This window comes from Schistocerca nitens, chromosome 12 (assembly GCF_023898315.1).
Source record: "Schistocerca nitens isolate TAMUIC-IGC-003100 chromosome 12, iqSchNite1.1, whole genome shotgun sequence".
Taxonomy (NCBI): Eukaryota; Metazoa; Arthropoda; class Insecta; order Orthoptera; family Acrididae; genus Schistocerca; species Schistocerca nitens.
In genome coordinates, this window is record NC_064625.1 from 71,525,695 (window position 1) to 71,545,681 (window position 19,987).

The window sequence follows — 19,987 nt, forward strand, 5'->3', positions numbered from 1 at the left end:
AGCTTGTATTGTCCCTACATACCGCAGCACGCGACAAGGGCTGGCAGACCATAAATGTAACCGTTTCAGAGAGAAATGCGACCAATGTGACGATCTCGCGTTATATCGATTCGATGGTGAATGACGAAACACGGAGATTTTCTAAGGTTTTTACTACATATTAACACTTTTCACATTTTCTCGTGTTACGTGGCTGCCAGTCCTCGGTTCATGTAAAATCTTAAGGTCCTCGGTCATGTCCAAGGCACCAAACCGACCAATAATTCAATAATCGATAACTAAAACTATAAATGTAGCTCTTCTTACTGGGCGATTGCATCAACTTAGATGCTTCTCCTGTGTTCTACTGTGCTGCTTGGATTGTCCCCACATACCGCAGCACGCGACAAGGGCTGGCAGACCATAAATGTAACCGTTTCAGAGAGAAATGCGACCAATGTGACGATCTCGCGTTATATCGATTCGATGGTGAATGACGAAACACGGAGATTTTCTAAGGTTTTTACTACATATTAACACTTTTCACATTTTCTCGTGTTACGTGGTTGCCAGTCCTCGGTTCATGCAAAATCTTAAGGTCCTAGGTCATGTCCAAGGCACCAAACCGACCAATAATTCAATAATCGATAACTAAAACTATAAATGTAGCTACTCTTACTGGGCGATTGCATCAACTTAGATGCTTCTCCTGTGTTCTACTGTGCTGCTTGTATTGTCCCCACATAACCCAGCACGCGACAAGGGCTGGCAGACCATAAGTGCAACCGTTTCAGAGAGAAATGCGACCAATGTGACGATCTCGCGTTATATCGATTCGATGGTGAATGACGAAACACGGAGATTTTCTAAGGTTTTTACTACATATTAACACTTTTCACATTTTCTCGTGTTACGTGGCTGCCAGTCCTCGGTTCATGCAAAATCTTAAGGTCCTCGGTCATGTCCAAGGCACCAAACCGACCAATAATTCAATAATCGATAACTAAAACTATAAATGTAGCTCTTCTTACTGGGCGATTGCATCAACTTAGATGCTTCTCCTGTGTTCTACTGTGCTGCTTGTATTGTCCCCACATACCGCAGCACGCGACAAGGGCTGGCAGACCATAAATGTAACCGTTTCAGAGAGAAATGCGAACAATGTGACGATCTCGCGTTATATCGATTCGATGGTGAATGACGAAACACGGAGATTTTCTAAGGTTTTTACTACATATTAACACTTTTCACATTTTCTCGTGTTACGTGGCTACCAGTCCTCGGTTCATGCAAAATCTTAAGGTCCTCGGTCATGTCCAAGGCACCAAACCGACCAATAATTCAATAATCGATAACTAAAACTATAAATGTAGCTCTTCTTACTGGGCGATTGCATCAACTTAGATGCTTCTCCTGTGTTCTACTGTGCTGCTTGTATTGTCCCCACATACCGCAGCACGCGACAAGGGCTGGCAGACCATAAATGTAACCGTTTCAGAGAGAAATGCGAACAATGTGACGATCTCGCGGTATATCGATTCGATGGTGAATGACGAAACACGGAGATTTTCTAAGGTTTTTACTACATATTAACACTTTTCACATTTTCTCGTGTTACGTGGCTACCAGTCCTCGGTTCATGCAAAATCTTAAGGTCCTCGGTCATGTCCAAGGCACCAAACCGACCAATAATTCAATAATCGATAACTAAAACTATAAATGTAGCTCTTCTTACTGGGCGATTGCATCAACTTAGATGCTTCTCCTGTGTTCTGCTGTGCTGCTTGTATTGTCCCCACATACCGCAGCACGCGACAAGGGCTGGCAGACCATAAATGTAACCGTTTCAGAGAGAAATGCGACCAATGTGACGATCTCGCGTTATATCGATTCGATGGTGAATGACGAAACACGGAGATTTTCTAAGGTTTTTACTAAATATTAACACTTTTCACATTTTCTCGTGTTACGTGGCTGCCAGTCCTCGGTTCATGCAAAATCTTAAGGTCCTCGGTCATGTCCAAGGCACCAAACCGACCAATAATTCAATAATCGATAACTAAAACTATAAATGTAGCTCTTCTTACTGGGCGATTGCATCAACTTAGATGCTTCTCCTGTGTTCTACTGTGAGCTTGTATTGTCCCCACATACCGCAGCACGCGACAAGGGCTGGCAGACCATAAATGTAACCGTTTCAGAGAGAAATGCGCCCAATGTGACGATCTCGCGTTATATCGATTCGATGTTAATGACGAAACACGGAGATTTTCTAAGGTTTTTACTACATATTAACACTTTTCACATTTTCTCGTGTTACGTGGCTGCCAGTCCTCGGTTCATGCAAAATCTTAAGGTCCTCGGTCATGTCCAAGGCACCAAACCGACCAATAATTCAATAATCGATAACTAAAACTATAAATGTAGCTACTCTTACTGGGCGATTGCATCAACTTAGATGCTTCTCCTGTGTTCTACTGTGCTGCTTGTATTGTCCCCACATAACCCAGCACGCGACAAGGGCTGGCAGACCATAAATGCAACCGTTTCAGAGAGAAATGCGACCAATGTGACGATCTCGCGTTATATCGATTCGATGGTGAATGGCGAAACACGGAGATTTTCTAAGGTTTTTACTACATATTAACACTTTTCACATTTTCTCGTGTTACGTGGGTACCAGTCCTCGGTTCATGTAAAATCTTAAGGTCCTCGGTCATGTCCAAGGCACCAAACCGACCAATAATTCAATAATCGATAACTAAAACTATAAATGTAGCTCTTCTTACTGGGCGATTGCATCAACTTAGATGCTTCTCCTGTGTTCTACTGTGCTGCTTGTATTGTCCCCACATACCGCAGCACGCGACAAGGGCTGGCAGACCATAAATGTAACCGTTTCAGAGAGAAATGCGCCCAATGTGACGATCTCGCGTTATATCGATTCGATGGTGAATGACGAAACACGGAGATTTTCTAAGGTTTTTACTACATATTAACACTTTTCACATTTTCTCGTGTTACGTGGCTGCCAGTCCTCGGTTCATGCAAAATCTTAAGGTCCTCAGTCATGTCCAAGGCACCAAACCGACCAATAATTCAATAATCGATAACTAAAACTATAAATGTAGCTCTTCTTACTGGGCGATTGCATCATCTTAGATGCTTCTCCTGTGTTCTACTGTGCTGCTTGTATTGTCCCCACATAACCCAGCACGCGACAAGGGCTGGCAGACCATAAATGCAACCGTTTCAGAGAGAAATGCGACCAATGTGACGATCTCGCGTTATATCGATTCGATGGTGAATGACGAAACACGGAGATTTTCTAAGGTTTTTACTACATATTAACACTTTTCACATTTTCTCGTGTTACGTGGCTGCCAGTCCTCGGTTCATGCAAAATCTTAAGGTCCTCGGTCATGTCCAAGGCACCAAACCGACCAATAATTCAATAATCGATAACTAAAACTATAAATGTAGCTCTTCTTACTGGGCGATTGCATCATCTTAGATGCTTCTCCTGTGTTCTACTGTGAGCTTGTATTGTCCCCACATACCGCAGCACGCGACAAGGGCTGGCCGACCATAAATGTAACCGTTTCAGAGAGAAATGCGACCAATGTGACGATCTCGCGGTATATCGATTCGATGGTGAATGACGAAACACGGAGATTTTCTAAGGTTTTTACTACATATTAACACTTTTCACATTTTCTCGTGTTACGTGGCTACCAGTCCTCGGTTCATGCAAAATCTTAAGGTCCTCGGTCATGTCCAAGGCACCAAACCGACCAATAATTCAATAATCGATAACTAAAACTATAAATGTAGCTCTTCTTACTGGGCGATTGCATCAACTTAGATGCTTCTCCTGTGTTCTGCTGTGCTGCTTGTATTGTCCCCACATACCGCAGCACGCGACAAGGGCTGGCAGACCATAAATGTAACCGTTTCAGAGAGAAATGCGACCAATGTGACGATCTCGCGTTATATCGATTCGATGGTGAATGACGAAACACGGAGATTTTCTAAGGTTTTTACTACATATTAACACTTTTCACATTTTCTCGTGTTACGTGGCTGCCAGTCCTCGGTTCATGCAAAATCTTAAGGTCCTCGGTCATGTCCAAGGCACCAAACCGACCAATAATTCAATAATCGATAACTAAAACTATAAATGTAGCTACTCTTACTGGGCGATTGCATCAACTTAGATGCTTCTCCTGTGTTCTACTGTGCTGCTTGTATTGTCCCCACATAACCCAGCACGCGACAAGGGCTGGCAGACCATAAATGCAATCGTTTCAGAGAGAAATGCGACCAATGTGACGATCTCGCGTTATATCGATTCGATGGTGAATGGCGAAACACGGAGATTTTCTAAGGTTTTTACTACATATTAACACTTTTCACATTTTCTCGTGTTACGTGGGTACCAGTCCTCGGTTCATGTAAAATCTTAAGGTCCTCGGTCATGTCCAAGGCACCAAACCGACCAATAATTCAATAATCGATAACTAAAACTATAAATGTAGCTCTTCTTACTGGGCGATTGCATCAACTTAGATGCTTCTCCTGTGTTCTACTGTGCTGCTTGTATTGTCCCCACATACCGCAGCACGCGACAAGGGTTGGCAGACCATAAATGTAACCGTTTCAGAGAGAAATGCGACCAATGTGACGATCTCGCGTTATATCGATTCGATGGTGAATGACGAAACACGGAGATTTTCTAAGGTTTTTACTACATATTAACACTTTTCACATTTTCTCGTGTTACGTGGCTGCCAGTCCTCGGTTCATGCAAAATCTTAAGGTCCTCAGTCATGTCCAAGGCACCAAACCGACCAATAATTCAATAATCGATAACTAAAACTATAAATGTAGCTCTTCTTACTGGGCGATTGCATCATCTTAGATGCTTCTCCTGTGTTCTACTGTGCTGCTTGTATTGTCCCCACATAACCCAGCACGCGACAAGGGCTGGCAGACCATAAATGCAACCGTTTCAGAGAGAAATGCGACCAATGTGACGATCTCGCGTTATATCGATTCGATGGTGAATGACGAAACACGGAGATTTTCTAAGGTTTTTACTACATATTAACACTTTTCACATTTTCTCGTGTTACGTGGCTGCCAGTCCTCGGTTCATGCAAAATCTTAAGGTCCTCGGTCATGTCCAAGGCACCAAACCGACCAATAATTCAATAATCGATAACTAAAACTATAAATGTAGCTCTTCTTACTGGGCGATTGCATCATCTTAGATGCTTCTCCTGTGTTCTACTGTGCTGCTTGTATTGTCCCCACATAACCCAGCACGCGACAAGGGCTGGCAGACCATAAATGCAACCGTTTCAGAGAGAAATGCGACCAATGTGACGATCTCGCGTTATATCGATTCGATGGTGAATGACGAAACACGGAGATTTTCTAAGGTTTTTACTACATATTAACACTTTTCACATTTTCTCGTGTTACGTGGCTGCCAGTCCTCGGTTCATGCAAAATCTTAAGGTCCTCGGTCATGTCCAAGGCACCAAACCGACCAATAATTCAATAATCGATAACTAAAACTATAAATGTAGCTCTTCTTACTGGGCGATTGCATCAACTTAGATGCTTCTCCTGTGTTCTACTGTGCTGCTTGTATTGTCCCCACATACCGCAGCACGCGACAAGGGCTGGCAGACCATAAATGTAACCGTTTCAGAGAGAAATGCGACCAATGTGACGATCTCGCGTTATATCGATTCGATGGTGAATGACGAAACACGGAGATTTTCTAAGGTTTTTACTACATATTAACACTTTTCACATTTTCTCGTGTTACGTGGGTACCAGTCCTCGGTTCATGCAAAATCTTAAGGTCCTCGGTCATGTCCAAGGCACCAAACCGACCAATAATTCAATAATCGATAACTATAAATGTAGCTCTTCTTACTGGGCGATTGCATCAACTTAGATGCTTCTCCTGTGTTCTACTGTGAGCTTGTATTGTCCCTACATACCGCAGCACGCGACAAGGGCTGGCAGGCCATAAATGTAACCGTTTCAGAGAGAAATGCGACCAATGTGACGATCTCGCGTTATATCGATTCGATGGTGAATGACGACACACGGAGATTTTCTAAGGTTTTTACTACATATTAACACTTTTCACATTTTCTCGTGTTACGTGGCTGCCAGTCCTCGGTTCATGTAAAATCTTAAGGTCCTCGGTCATGTCCAAGGCACCAAACCGACCAATAATTCAATAATCGATAACTAAAACTATAAATGTAGCTCTTCTTACTGGGCGATTGCATCAACTTAGATGCTTCTCCTGTGTTCTACTGTGCTGCTTGGATTGTCCCCACATACCGCAGCACGCGACAAGGGCTGGCAGACCATAAATGTAACCGTTTCAGAGAGAAATGCGACCAATGTGACGATCTCGCGTTATATCGATTCGATGGTGAATGACGAAACACGGAGATTTTCTAAGGTTTTTACTACATATTAACACTTTTCACATTTTCTCGTGTTACGTGGTTGCCAGTCCTCGGTTCATGCAAAATCTTAAGGTCCTAGGTCATGTCCAAGGCACCAAACCGACCAATAATTCAATAATCGATAACTAAAACTATAAATGTAGCTACTCTTACTGGGCGATTGCATCAACTTAGATGCTTCTCCTGTGTTCTACTGTGCTGCTTGTATTGTCCCCACATAACCCAGCACGCGACAAGGGCTGGCAGACCATAAGTGCAACCGTTTCAGAGAGAAATGCGACCAATGTGACGATCTCGCGTTATATCGATTCGATGGTGAATGACGAAACACGGAGATTTTCTAAGGTTTTTACTACATATTAACACTTTTCACATTTTCTCGTGTTACGTGGCTGCCAGTCCTCGGTTCATGCAAAATCTTAAGGTCCTCGGTCATGTCCAAGGCACCAAACCGACCAATAATTCAATAATCGATAACTAAAACTATAAATGTAGCTCTTCTTACTGGGCGATTGCATCAACTTAGATGCTTCTCCTGTGTTCTACTGTGCTGCTTGTATTGTCCCCACATACCGCAGCACGCGACAAGGGCTGGCAGACCATAAATGTAACCGTTTCAGAGAGAAATGCGAACAATGTGACGATCTCGCGTTATATCGATTCGATGGTGAATGACGAAACACGGAGATTTTCTAAGGTTTTTACTACATATTAACACTTTTCACATTTTCTCGTGTTACGTGGCTACCAGTCCTCGGTTCATGCAAAATCTTAAGGTCCTCGGTCATGTCCAAGGCACCAAACCGACCAATAATTCAATAATCGATAACTAAAACTATAAATGTAGCTCTTCTTACTGGGCGATTGCATCAACTTAGATGCTTCTCCTGTGTTCTACTGTGCTGCTTGTATTGTCCCCACATACCGCAGCACGCGACAAGGGCTGGCAGACCATAAATGTAACCGTTTCAGAGAGAAATGCGAACAATGTGACGATCTCGCGGTATATCGATTCGATGGTGAATGACGAAACACGGAGATTTTCTAAGGTTTTTACTACATATTAACACTTTTCACATTTTCTCGTGTTACGTGGCTACCAGTCCTCGGTTCATGCAAAATCTTAAGGTCCTCGGTCATGTCCAAGGCACCAAACCGACCAATAATTCAATAATCGATAACTAAAACTATAAATGTAGCTCTTCTTACTGGGCGATTGCATCAACTTAGATGCTTCTCCTGTGTTCTGCTGTGCTGCTTGTATTGTCCCCACATACCGCAGCACGCGACAAGGGCTGGCAGACCATAAATGTAACCGTTTCAGAGAGAAATGCGACCAATGTGACGATCTCGCGTTATATCGATTCGATGGTGAATGACGAAACACGGAGATTTTCTAAGGTTTTTACTAAATATTAACACTTTTCACATTTTCTCGTGTTACGTGGCTGCCAGTCCTCGGTTCATGCAAAATCTTAAGGTCCTCGGTCATGTCCAAGGCACCAAACCGACCAATAATTCAATAATCGATAACTAAAACTATAAATGTAGCTCTTCTTACTGGGCGATTGCATCAACTTAGATGCTTCTCCTGTGTTCTACTGTGAGCTTGTATTGTCCCCACATACCGCAGCACGCGACAAGGGCTGGCAGACCATAAATGTAACCGTTTCAGAGAGAAATGCGCCCAATGTGACGATCTCGCGTTATATCGATTCGATGTTAATGACGAAACACGGAGATTTTCTAAGGTTTTTACTACATATTAACACTTTTCACATTTTCTCGTGTTACGTGGCTGCCAGTCCTCGGTTCATGCAAAATCTTAAGGTCCTCGGTCATGTCCAAGGCACCAAACCGACCAATAATTCAATAATCGATAACTAAAACTATAAATGTAGCTACTCTTACTGGGCGATTGCATCAACTTAGATGCTTCTCCTGTGTTCTACTGTGCTGCTTGTATTGTCCCCACATAACCCAGCACGCGACAAGGGCTGGCAGACCATAAATGCAACCGTTTCAGAGAGAAATGCGACCAATGTGACGATCTCGCGTTATATCGATTCGATGGTGAATGGCGAAACACGGAGATTTTCTAAGGTTTTTACTACATATTAACACTTTTCACATTTTCTCGTGTTACGTGGGTACCAGTCCTCGGTTCATGTAAAATCTTAAGGTCCTCGGTCATGTCCAAGGCACCAAACCGACCAATAATTCAATAATCGATAACTAAAACTATAAATGTAGCTCTTCTTACTGGGCGATTGCATCAACTTAGATGCTTCTCCTGTGTTCTACTGTGCTGCTTGTATTGTCCCCACATACCGCAGCACGCGACAAGGGCTGGCAGACCATAAATGTAACCGTTTCAGAGAGAAATGCGACCAATGTGACGATCTCGCGTTATATCGATTCGATGGTGAATGACGAAACACGGAGATTTTCTAAGGTTTTTACTACATATTAACACTTTTCACATTTTCTCGTGTTACGTGGCTGCCAGTCCTCGGTTCATGCAAAATCTTAAGGTCCTCAGTCATGTCCAAGGCACCAAACCGACCAATAATTCAATAATCGATAACTAAAACTATAATTGTAGCTCTTCTTACTGGGCGATTGCATCATCTTAGATGCTTCTCCTGTGTTCTACTGTGCTGCTTGTATTGTCCCCACATAACCCAGCACGCGACAAGGGCTGGCAGACCATAAATGCAACCGTTTCAGAGAGAAATGCGACCAATGTGACGATCTCGCGTTATATCGATTCGATGGTGAATGACGAAACACGGAGATTTTCTAAGGTTTTTACTACATATTAACACTTTTCACATTTTCTCGTGTTACGTGGCTGCCAGTCCTCGGTTCATGCAAAATCTTAAGGTCCTCGGTCATGTCCAAGGCACCAAACCGACCAATAATTCAATAATCGATAACTAAAACTATAAATGTAGCTCTTCTTACTGGGCGATTGCATCATCTTAGATGCTTCTCCTGTGTTCTACTGTGAGCTTGTATTGTCCCCACATACCGCAGCACGCGACAAGGGCTGGCCGACCATAAATGTAACCGTTTCAGAGAGAAATGCGACCAATGTGACGATCTCGCGGTATATCGATTCGATGGTGAATGACGAAACACGGAGATTTTCTAAGGTTTTTACTACATATTAACACTTTTCACATTTTCTCGTGTTACGTGGCTACCAGTCCTCGGTTCATGCAAAATCTTAAGGTCCTCGGTCATGTCCAAGGCACCAAACCGACCAATAATTCAATAATCGATAACTAAAACTATAAATGTAGCTCTTCTTACTGGGCGATTGCATCAACTTAGATGCTTCTCCTGTGTTCTGCTGTGCTGCTTGTATTGTCCCCACATACCGCAGCACGCGACAAGGGCTGGCAGACCATAAATGTAACCGTTTCAGAGAGAAATGCGACCAATGTGACGATCTCGCGTTATATCGATTCGATGGTGAATGACGAAACACGGAGATTTTCTAAGGTTTTTACTACATATTAACACTTTTCACATTTTCTCGTGTTACGTGGCTGCCAGTCCTCGGTTCATGCAAAATCTTAAGGTCCTCGGTCATGTCCAAGGCACCAAACCGACCAATAATTCAATAATCGATAACTAAAACTATAAATGTAGCTACTCTTACTGGGCGATTGCATCAACTTAGATGCTTCTCCTGTGTTCTACTGTGCTGCTTGTATTGTCCCCACATAACCCAGCACGCGACAAGGGCTGGCAGACCATAAATGCAATCGTTTCAGAGAGAAATGCGACCAATGTGACGATCTCGCGTTATATCGATTCGATGGTGAATGGCGAAACACGGAGATTTTCTAAGGTTTTTACTACATATTAACACTTTTCACATTTTCTCGTGTTACGTGGGTACCAGTCCTCGGTTCATGTAAAATCTTAAGGTCCTCGGTCATGTCCAAGGCACCAAACCGACCAATAATTCAATAATCGATAACTAAAACTATAAATGTAGCTCTTCTTACTGGGCGATTGCATCAACTTAGATGCTTCTCCTGTGTTCTACTGTGCTGCTTGTATTGTCCCCACATACCGCAGCACGCGACAAGGGTTGGCAGACCATAAATGTAACCGTTTCAGAGAGAAATGCGACCAATGTGACGATCTCGCGTTATATCGATTCGATGGTGAATGACGAAACACGGAGATTTTCTAAGGTTTTTACTACATATTAACACTTTTCACATTTTCTCGTGTTACGTGGCTGCCAGTCCTCGGTTCATGCAAAATCTTAAGGTCCTCAGTCATGTCCAAGGCACCAAACCGACCAATAATTCAATAATCGATAACTAAAACTATAAATGTAGCTCTTCTTACTGGGCGATTGCATCATCTTAGATGCTTCTCCTGTGTTCTACTGTGCTGCTTGTATTGTCCCCACATAACCCAGCACGCGACAAGGGCTGGCAGACCATAAATGCAACCGTTTCAGAGAGAAATGCGACCAATGTGACGATCTCGCGTTATATCGATTCGATGGTGAATGACGAAACACGGAGATTTTCTAAGGTTTTTACTACATATTAACACTTTTCACATTTTCTCGTGTTACGTGGCTGCCAGTCCTCGGTTCATGCAAAATCTTAAGGTCCTCGGTCATGTCCAAGGCACCAAACCGACCAATAATTCAATAATCGATAACTGAAACTATAAATGTAGCTCTTCTTACTGGGCGATTGCATCAACTTAGATGCTTCTCCTGTGTTCTACTGTGCTGCTTGTATTGTCCCCACATACCGCAGCACGCGACAAGGGCTGGCAGGCCATAAATGTAACCGTTTCAGAGAGAAATGCGACCAATGTGACGATCTCGCGTTATATCGATTCGATGGTGAATGACGAAACACGGAGATTTTCTAAAGTTTTTACTACATATTAACACTTTTCACATTTTCTCGTGTTACGTGGCTGCCAGTCCTCGGTTCATGCAAAATCTTAAGGTCCTAGGTCATGTCCAAGGCACCAAACCGACCAATAATTCAATAATCGATAACTAAAACTATAAATGTAGCTCTTCTTACTGGGCGATTGCATCAACTTAGATGCTTCTCCTGTGTTCTGCTGTGCTGCTTGTATTGTCCCCACATACCGCAGCACGCGACAAGGGCTGGCAGACCATAAATGTAACCGTTTCAGAGAGAAATGCGACCAATGTGACGATCTCGCGTTATATCGATTCGATGGTGAATGACGAAACACGGAGATTTTCTAAGGTTTTTACTACATATTAACACTTTTCACATTTTCTCGTGTTACGTGGCTGCCAGTCCTCGGTTCATGCAAAATCTTAAGGTCCTCGGTCATGTCCAAGGCACCAAACCGACCAATAATTCAATAATCGATAACTAAAACTATAAATGTAGCTACTCTTACTGGGCGATTGCATCAACTTAGATGCTTCTCCTGTGTTCTACTGTGCTGCTTGTATTGTCCCCACATAACCCAGCACGCGACAAGGGCTGGCAGACCATAAATGCAATCGTTTCAGAGAGAAATGCGACCAATGTGACGATCTCGCGTTATATCGATTCGATGGTGAATGGCGAAACACGGAGATTTTCTAAGGTTTTTACTACATATTAACACTTTTCACATTTTCTCGTGTTACGTGGGTACCAGTCCTCGGTTCATGTAAAATCTTAAGGTCCTCGGTCATGTCCAAGGCACCAAACCGACCAATAATTCAATAATCGATAACTAAAACTATAAATGTAGCTCTTCTTACTGGGCGATTGCATCAACTTAGATGCTTCTCCTGTGTTCTACTGTGCTGCTTGTATTGTCCCCACATACCGCAGCACGCGACAAGGGTTGGCAGACCATAAATGTAACCGTTTCAGAGAGAAATGCGACCAATGTGACGATCTCGCGTTATATCGATTCGATGGTGAATGACGAAACACGGAGATTTTCTAAGGTTTTTACTACATATTAACACTTTTCACATTTTCTCGTGTTACGTGGCTGCCAGTCCTCGGTTCATGCAAAATCTTAAGGTCCTCAGTCATGTCCAAGGCACCAAACCGACCAATAATTCAATAATCGATAACTAAAACTATAAATGTAGCTCTTCTTACTGGGCGATTGCATCATCTTAGATGCTTCTCCTGTGTTCTACTGTGCTGCTTGTATTGTCCCCACATAACCCAGCACGCGACAAGGGCTGGCAGACCATAAATGCAACCGTTTCAGAGAGAAATGCGACCAATGTGACGATCTCGCGTTATATCGATTCGATGGTGAATGACGAAACACGGAGATTTTCTAAGGTTTTTACTACATATTAACACTTTTCACATTTTCTCGTGTTACGTGGCTGCCAGTCCTCGGTTCATGCAAAATCTTAAGGTCCTCGGTCATGTCCAAGGCACCAAACCGACCAATAATTCAATAATCGATAACTAAAACTATAAATGTAGCTCTTCTTACTGGGCGATTGCATCATCTTAGATGCTTCTCCTGTGTTCTACTGTGCTGCTTGTATTGTCCCCACATAACCCAGCACGCGACAAGGGCTGGCAGACCATAAATGCAACCGTTTCAGAGAGAAATGCGACCAATGTGACGATCTCGCGTTATATCGATTCGATGGTGAATGACGAAACACGGAGATTTTCTAAGGTTTTTACTACATATTAACACTTTTCACATTTTCTCGTGTTACGTGGCTGCCAGTCCTCGGTTCATGCAAAATCTTAAGGTCCTCGGTCATGTCCAAGGCACCAAACCGACCAATAATTCAATAATCGATAACTAAAACTATAAATGTAGCTCTTCTTACTGGGCGATTGCATCAACTTAGATGCTTCTCCTGTGTTCTACTGTGCTGCTTGTATTGTCCCCACATACCGCAGCACGCGACAAGGGCTGGCAGACCATAAATGTAACCGTTTCAGAGAGAAATGCGACCAATGTGACGATCTCGCGTTATATCGATTCGATGGTGAATGACGAAACACGGAGATTTTCTAAGGTTTTTACTACATATTGACACTTTTCACATTTTCTCGTGTTAGGTGGCTGCCAGTCCTCGGTTCATGCAAAATCTTAAGGTCCTCGGTCATGTCCAAGGCACCAAACCGACCAATAATTCAATAATCGATAACTAAAACTATAAATGTAGCTCTTCTTACTGGCCGATTGCATCAACTTAGATGCTTCTCCTGTGTTCTACTGTGAGCTTGTATTGTCCCCACATACCGCAGCACGCGACAAGGGCTGGCAGACCATAAATGTAACCGTTTCAGAGAGAAATGCGACCAATGTGACGATCTCGCGTTATATCGATTCGATGGTGAATGACGAAACACGGAGATTTTCTAAGGTTTTTACTACATATTAACACTTTTCACATTTTCTCGTGTTACGTGGCTGCCAGTCCTCGGTTCATGCAAAATCTTAAGGTCCTCGGTCATGTCCAAGGCACCAAACCGACCAATAATTCAATAATCGATAACTAAAACTATAAATGTAGCTCTTCTTACTGGGCGATTGCATCATCTTAGATGCTTCTCCTGTGTTCTACTGTGCTGCTTGTATTGTCCCCACATAACCCAGCACGCGACAAGGGCTGGCAGACCATAAATGCAACCGTTTCAGAGAGAAATGCGACCAATGTGACGATCTCGCGTTATATCGATTCGATGGTGAATGACGAAACACGGAGATTTTCTAAGGTTTTTACTACATATTAACACTTTTCACATTTTCTCGTGTTACGTGGCTGCCAGTCCTCGGTTCATGCAAAATCTTAAGGTCCTCGGTCATGTCCAAGGCACCAAACCGACCAATAATTCAATAATCGATAACTAAAACTATAAATGTAGCTCTTCTTACTGGGCGATTGCATCAACTTAGATGCTTCTCCTGTGTTCTACTGTGCTGCTTGTATTGTCCCCACATACCGCAGCACGCGACAAGGGCTGGTAGACCATAAATGTAACCGTTTCAGAGAGAAATGCGACCAATGTGACGATCTCGCGTTATATCGATTCGATGGTGAATGACGAAACACGGAGATTTTCTAAGGTTTTTACTACATATTGACACTTTTCACATTTTCTCGTGTTAGGTGGCTGCCAGTCCTCGGTTCATGCAAAATCTTAAGGTCCTCGGTCATGTCCAAGGCACCAAACCGACCAATAATTCAATAATCGATAACTAAAACTATAAATGTAGCTCTTCTTACTGGCCGATTGCATCAACTTAGATGCTTCTCCTGTGTTCTACTGTGAGCTTGTATTGTCCCCACATACCGCAGCACGCGACAAGGGCTGGCAGACCATAAATGTAACCGTTTCAGAGAGAAATGCGCCCAATGTGACGATCTCGCGTTATATCGATTCGATGGTGAATAACGAAACACGGAGATTTTCTAAGGTTTTTACTACATATTAACACTTTTCACATTTTCTCGTGTTACGTGGCTGCCAGTCCTCGGTTCATGCAAAATCTTAAGGTCCTCGGTCATGTCCAAGGCACCAAACCGACCAATAATTCAATAATCGATAACTAAAACTATAAATGTAGCTCTTCTTACTGGGCGATTGCATCAACTTAGATGCTTCTCCTGTGTTCTACTGTGCTGCTTGTTTTGTCCCCACTTAACCCAGCACGCGCCAAGGGCTGGCAGACCATAAATGTAACCGTTTCAGAGAGAAATGCGACCAATGTGACGATCTCGCGTTATATCGATTCGATGGTGAATGACGAAACACGGAGATTTTCTAAGGTTTTTACTACATATTAACACTTTTCACATTTTCTCGTGTTACGTGGGTACCAGTCCTCGGTTCATGCAAAATCTTAAGTTCCTCGGTCATGTCCAAGGCACCAAACCGACCAATAATTCAATAATCGATAACTAAAACTATAAATGTAGCTCTTCTTACTGGGCGATTGCATCAACTTAGATGCTTCTCCTGTGTTCTACTGTGCTGCTTGTATTGTCCCCACATACCGCAGCACGCGACAAGGGCTTGCAGACCATAAATGTAACCGTTTCAGAGAGAAATGCGACCAATGTGACGATCTCGCGTTATATCGATTCGGTGGTGAATGACGAAACACGGAGATTTTCTAAGGTTTTTACTACATATTAACACTTTTCACATTTTCTCGTGTTACGTGGCTGCCAGTCCTCGGTTCATGCAAAATCTTAAGGTCCTAGGTCATGTCCAAGGCACCAAACCGACCAATAATTCAATAATCGATAACTAAAACTATAAATGTAGCTCTTCTTACTGGGCGATTGCATCAACTTAGATGCTTCTCCTGTGTTCTACTGTGCTGCTTGTATTGTCCCCACATAACCCAGCACGCGACAAGGGCTGGCAGTCCATAAATGCAACCGTTTCAGAGAGAAATGCGACCAATGTGACGATCTCGCGTTATATCGATTCGAAGGTGAATGACGAAACACGAGATTTTCTAAGGTTTCTACTACATATTAACACTTTTCACATTTTCTCGTGTTACGTGGCTGCCAGTCCTCGGTTCATGCAAAATCTTAAGGTCCTCGGTCATGTCCAAGGCACCAAACCGACCAATAATTCAATAATCGATAACTAAAACTATAAATGAAGCTCTTCTTACTGGGCGATTGCATCAACTTAGATGCTTCTCCTGTGTTCTACTGTGCTGCTTGTATTGTCCCCACATACCGCAGCACGCGACAAGGGCTGGCAGACCATAAATGTAACCGTTTCAGAGAGAAATGCGCCCAATGTGACGATCTCGCGTTATATCGATTCGATGGTGAATGACGAAACACGGAGATTTTCTAAGGTTTTTACTACATATTAACACTTTTCACAATTTCTCGTGTTACGTGGGTACCAGTCCTCGGTTCATGCAAAATCTTAAGGTCCTCGGTCATGTCCAAGGCACCAAACCGACCAATAATTCAATAATCGATAACTAAAACTATAAATGTAGCTCTTCTTACTGGGCGATTGCATCAACTTCGATGCTTCTCCTGTGTTCTACTGTGCTGCTTGTATTGTCCCCACATACCGCAGCACGCGACAAGGGCTGGCAGACCATAAATGTAACCGTTTCAGAGAGAAATGCGACCAATGTGACGATCTCGCGTTATATCGATTCGATGGTGAATGACGAAACACGGAGATTTTCTAAGGTTTTTACTACATATTAACACTTTTCACATTTGTCGTGTTACGTGGCTGCCAGTCCTCGGTTCATGCAAAATCTTAAGGTCCTCGGTCATGTCCACGGCACCAAACCGACCAATAATTCAATAATCGATAACTAAAACTATAAATGTAGCTCTTCTTACTGGGCGATTGCATCACCTTAGATGCTTCTCCTGTGTTCTACTGTGAGCTTGTATTGTCCCCACATACCGCAGCACGCGACAAGGGCTGGCAGACCATAAATGTAACCGTTTCAGAGAGAAATGCGACCAATGTGACGATCTCGCGTTATATCGATTCGATGGTGAATGACGAAACACGGAGATTTTCTAAGGTTTTTACTACTAATTAACACTTTTCACATTTTCTCGTGTTACGTGGCTGCCAGTCCTCGGTTCATGCAAAATCTTAAGGTCCTCGGTCATGTCCAAGGCACCAAACCGACCAATAATTTAATAATCAATAACTAAAACTATAAATGTAGCTCTTCTTACTGGGCGATTGCATCAACTTAGATGCTTCTCCTGTGTTCTACTGTGAGCTTGTATTGTCCCCACATACCGCAGCACGCGACAAGGGCTGGCAGACCATAAATGTAACCGTTTCAGAGAGAAATGCGACCAATGTGACGATCTCGCGTTATATCGATTCGATGGTGAATGACGAAACACGGAGATTTTCTAAGGTTTTTACTACATATTAACACTTTTCACATTTTCTCGTGTTACGTGGCTGCCAGTCCTCGGTTCATGCAAAATCTTAAGTTCCTCGGTCATGTCCAAGGCACCAAAACCGACCAATAATTCAATAATCGATAACTAAAACTATAAATGTAGCTCTTCTTACTGGGCGATTGCATCAACTTAGATGCTTCTCCTGTGTTCTACTGTGCTGCTTGTATTGTCCCCACATACCGCAGCACGCGACAAGGGCTGGCAGACCATAAATGTAACCGTTTCAGAGAGAAATGCGACCAATGTGACGATCTCGCGTTATATCGATTCGATGGTGAATGACGAAACACGGAGATTTTCTAAGGTTTTTACTACATATTAACACTTTTCTCATTTTCTCGTGTTACGTGGCTGCCAGTCCTCGGTTCATGCAAAATCTTAAGGTCCTCGGTCATGTCCAAGGCACCAAACCGACCAATAATTCAATAATCGATAACTAAAACTATAAATGTAGCTCTTCTTACTGGGCGATTGCATCAACTTAGATGCTTCTCCTGTGTTCTACTGTGCTGCTTGTATTGTCCCCACATACCGCAGCACGCGACAAGGGCTTGCAGACCATAAATGTAACCGTTTCAGAGAGAAATGCGACCAATGTGACGATCTCGCGTTATATCGATTCGGTGGTGAATGACGAAACACGGAGATTTTCTAAGGTTTTTACTACATATTAACACTTTTCACATTTTCTCGTGTTACGTGGCTGCCAGTCCTCGGTTCATGCAAAATCTTAAGGTCCTAGGTCATGTCCAAGGCACCAAACCGACCAATAATTCAATAATCGATAACTAAAACTATAAATGTAGCTCTTCTTACTGGGCGATTGCATCAACTTAGATGCTTCTCCTGTGTTCTACTGTGCTGCTTGTATTGTCCCCACATAACCCAGCACGCGACAAGGGCTGGCAGTCCATAAATGCAACCGTTTCAGAGAGAAATGCGACCAATGTGACGATCTCGCGTTATATCGATTCGAAGGTGAATGACGAAACACGAGATTTTCTAAGGTTTCTACTACATATTAACACTTTTCACATTTTCTCGTGTTACGTGGCTGCCAGTCCTCGGTTCATGCAAAATCTTAAGGTCCTCGGTCATGTCCAAGGCACCAAACCGACCAATAATTCAATAATCGATAACTAAAACTATAAATGAAGCTCTTCTTACTGGGCGATTGCATCAACTTAGATGCTTCTCCTGTGTTCTACTGTGCTGCTTGTATTGTCCCCACATACCGCAGCACGCGACAAGGGCTGGCAGACCATAAATGTAACCGTTTCAGAGAGAAATGCGCCCAATGTGACGATCTCGCGTTATATCGATTCGATGGTGAATGACGAAACACGGAGATTTTCTAAGGTTTTTACTACATATTAACACTTTTCACAATTTCTCGTGTTACGTGGGTACCAGTCCTCGGTTCATGCAAAATCTTAAGGTCCTCGGTCATGTCCAAGGCACCAAACCGACCAATAATTCAATAATCGATAACTAAAACTATAAATGTAGCTCTTCTTACTGGGCGATTGCATCAACTTCGATGCTTCTCCTGTGTTCTACTGTGCTGCTTGTATTGTCCCCACATACCGCAGCACGCGACAAGGGCTGGCAGACCATAAATGTAACCGTTTCAGAGAGAAATGCGACCAATGTGACGATCTCGCGTTATATCGATTCGATGGTGAATGACGAAACACGGAGATTTTCTAAGGTTTTTACTACATATTAACACTTTTCACATTTGTCGTGTTACGTGGCTGCCAGTCCTCGGTTCATGCAAAATCTTAAGGTCCTCGGTCATGTCCACGGCACCAAACCGACCAATAATTCAATAATCGATAACTAAAACTATAAATGTAGCTCTTCTTACTGGGCGATTGCATCACCTTAGATGCTTCTCCTGTGTTCTACTGTGAGCTTGTATTGTCCCCACATACCGCAGCACGCGACAAGGGCTGGCAGACCATAAATGTAACCGTTTCAGAGAGAAATGCGACCAATGTGACGATCTCGCGTTATATCGATTCGATGGTGAATGACGAAACACGGAGATTTTCTAAGGTTTTTACTACTAATTAACACTTTTCACATTTTCTCGTGTTACGTGGCTGCCAGTCCTCGGTTCATGCAAAATCTTAAGGTCCTCGGTCATGTCCAAGGCACCAAACCGACCAATAATTTAATAATCAATAACTAAAACTATAAATGTAGCTCTTCTTACTGGGCGATTGCATCAACTTAGATGCTTCTCCTGTGTTCTACTGTGAGCTTGTATTGTCCCCACATACCGCAGCACGCGACAAGGGCTGGCAGACCATAAATGTAACCGTTTCAGAGAGAAATGCGACCAATGTGACGATCTCGCGTTATATCGATTCGATGGTGAATGACGAAACACGGAGATTTTCTAAGGTTTTTACTACATATTAACACTTTTCACATTTTCTCGTGTTACGTGGCTGCCAGTCCTCGGTTCATGCAAAATCTTAAGTTCCTCGGTCATGTCCAAGGCACCAAAACCGACCAATAATTCAATAATCGATAACTAAAACTATAAATGTAG